Below are 3453 nucleotides of genomic sequence, written 5' to 3' on the forward strand. Positions count from 1 at the left end.
ATCCGATTATTATCCGGACCCGCACACAGCTTACCTCTCCTGGTCTGAGCAGCTTCTGAAGTCATATTTCTTTTCATCACGCTACTTGTACTCTTATGCATCGACATATTATTTAATTACAACATGTGGCTTTACATGACACTTACTTACTGTTACTTTTTATTGATATTCTCTGTCAAACGGCATCCATACACTATGGTATGCCCTAATATGCAAAAGGCCTCGTTGTACCCATAATACGGCAATAAAGTCCGAATACCTTCATGGTCGTTCGGCACCCTGAACTTGTAGCTTTATATGCATCGGCTCCGAATCATGTCTTGGGTCAATAGTTGGGTTGCCCGGCTCTTGTGCTTGCTACCCTACGTTCCGCTATATCGGCTAGGGTAGCAAAGGGAGAACTACTGCGATTGCATCCCGATTCTTCCGGACGAGTGCCTGAGTAGAGAAAGCCAAAAACTGACTGTCATGATACGGCGAGAGCTAGTCAGCTGTTCGAGAGGTTACAAAATCTTTAAGGGTTTCTTCTGCACTATGCGATAACTAATGCAGCGTGCGATGGATCGGCTGTCTCTTCTGATCAGGTGCTTATAGAGCCCCTAGTGCGGTTTTCCCAACACCAGGGGCTGCGCCTACCTTTCTTTTGTCAAACTCCTATGGCTAAGTGAGGGTGATAAAGCCTTATAGTCCGATTGCCTGGTTCGTTGCACTGAACACCTCCTTCAAGGACCCAAAACTGGGGTAAAGAGTGCTCAGGTTTATCCCGAACACCCCCGTATTTTCTACGTGGGGGCAGAAGCCGACGACTGGCCAACTCTCAGGATTAATATATAAAACGGCCACACAGGAGGTAAAATTTTCAAATAACATGCATTATATCATTAAAATGACCTTGTTCAACACTACATGGGATAGCATGAATGTATTCAGGGGAATATAATATCCTTGGCACATTGGTCCGCTACAAGGTGGGATCCTTTCAGGACACTATCATAATATAACTCGGGCTTGTGGTGCTCCTTCCTCGCTGGCGGTCCTTCGGTCATCAGCTTTTCAGCATCCATCTTCGCCCAGTGCACTTTCACGTGGGCGAAGGCCATTCCCGCACCCTCCATACAGACCGACCGCTTGATGACTTCAAGTCGACGGCAGGCACTCACAAGCCGCTTCACGAGACCGAAGTAGCTGCTGGGAATCGGCTCGGCAGGCCATAACTGGATAATTAAATCCTTCATGCCTAGTTCGGCCACCTTATGCAGTTCGATCAGCTGCTTCAGTTAATCGGCAAAGGGCATTGGATACTCTGGCACCAGATACTGCGATCAGAAGAGCTTCTCCATAGTGCTCCCTTCTTCGGCTCGGTAGAATTGTGCGGCATCAGATATGCTGCATGGCAGCTTCGCAAATACCCCTGGAGAAACCTGAATTAAAATTAGTAACGTGATTTTCTCCCTTCAAATATCCGCTTTGCATAGAAAAAGCCTTACCCGCCATGATCTTCCTGGCCTCATGGATTTCCTGTAGGGCGACTTGGGCTTCGCCCCGGGCATCTTGTGCGGCTTGACAAGGCTTCGTGAGTTTAGATTCTTTCTCTGTTAAACTCTGCTCCAAGGTCTCGCATTTCTTCATGGCTTCTTGAAGCTCTTGCTGAACTTGAATAACCCTTGCCTCGTGCTTTTCACAAAGAGCCTGCTCTGCGGCTCACTTCTTCTCGGCCTCGCGCCGAGTGAGAACAAGGTTTTTGCATACCTTGGTTATCCTCCAACTGCTTTTTCACCTGGCCAAGTTCTTCTTCGGCCTCCTCCAAACTCTACTTCAGTCCGGAGACTTCCGTAGTATGAGAGGCGGTAGTCGCTACAGATGCCGACTTATAAAAAATAAGTAACAAAAGAGGGAGAGGTGCCACAAGGTAAGTCTCCTGCAAACATGTATTTGATCCTCTGTCCGGTTCTTTCTTTCGAACACCGAACAGTGTATCAGGGGCTACTATCTATACCATGACACTCTCTGATACCTCACAACATGCCTCAAATCCCATTATAAGGCTGATGCAGGCTTCATTCAGCCCGCTCTCAGTGGACTGAATCTTCTCAATCACCTCACCCATCAGTGCACGGTGTTCTTCTACGATGGAGGCGCTCTTTAGCGCCGCTGGTAAGGTATCCGGCACCTCTGGTTGAGCAGAGGTTGCCGGTGGAATAGGCGCACCCCCTCCTATCGAGGGAGGTTGACTGCCTGATTCTGGAGCCGTATAGGTCTCCGAAATTGTGTCTGGCTGGGGGCCGAATTCGAGATAGCGCCCGCCGTCGGTGTCCATGGGAGCCTTTTCTCGCGTGTGTTCTGCCACCAAAGTTTGACCCCCTGGCGCCGCCTTGACGGTCTTTTCACCCCCTCCTTGGCCTGGGTCCCTCTAGGATGATGCCTCGGTGTCGTTCACAGGTTTTGGGGAGTGGGCCTTCGGGGGTGTCCCGCTGTCCATAGCATCCAAACCTAGTAAATCCTCCGATGAGGATTATTCGGCGCGGACCTCGCCGGACTGCAAAAAAAAGTGTGACCCAATGATTAAACGTCATACGATAGTGAGTCTGGATGCGCAAACGTGTCTGGGTTTTATATACTCGCGATTTCACCAGGGGCTAGACCGTGGGATCCCACTCCAGGCTACTGTCGATGGCGGTGGCGGATTCCTCCGAAAGGGGAGTTTTTCCCTTCTTAGGCGACTCACCCTCCAAGTGTGTGGGGGCTGTCCTTTTCTTTCTTCCCCTCGCTGGGGGGGATCGGCTCTCCTCCTCTTCCTCGTCCTCTTTGGAGGAAGAGCGGGCCTCGGAGTCTTCGGATACTATGTCCAAAGTTCCTCCGCGACGATGGCCACCCCTCGTCTCTTTATCCTCTTTCTCGGTTTTCTTCTTCGGCGCCTTGTAAGGTGCCGGGACCAGCAGCTTCATGAGAAGTGGGCCAGCTGGTTCTTCTGGCAGCGGGGCCGGGCAGTAGATTGTGACACCCCAAAAATTTGGCCTTGTTTTAATGAATTAATTTTTTTCCAGGAATTAAAACTTTGGATATCTGAGCTCCTTTTTGATTTTTTTTAAAAATCATTTCCTTCCCTGTTATGATGAGTTTTTCCCAAAGAGAAAACTTTTCAAATATGTTATTGGACTTGTTTAACCTCTCAAGAAAAACTTTCCTTTTATCGGTATAACTAATTAACTAATTTAATTGCTTGATCTTTATTTTCTTGAAGAATGGATTTTCAAGGTTAAATGGCCTTATTTGAACTACAACCATTTGATAAATTCACTTAAAATTCCAACCAAAATTTGGAGATGTCATGTGATGTTTTTAAATCACTTTTGTACAAAAACATATTTATTTTATGTAATATTTTGAGCTCTACATCAAATTTTGTTCTCTGGTCCAGTGGGCAATTTTGCACTACAACTCCTTTAAATAATT

Source organism: Triticum dicoccoides, chromosome 4B, assembly GCF_002162155.2.
Source record: "Triticum dicoccoides isolate Atlit2015 ecotype Zavitan chromosome 4B, WEW_v2.0, whole genome shotgun sequence".
NCBI classification, from domain to species: domain Eukaryota; kingdom Viridiplantae; phylum Streptophyta; class Magnoliopsida; order Poales; family Poaceae; genus Triticum; species Triticum dicoccoides.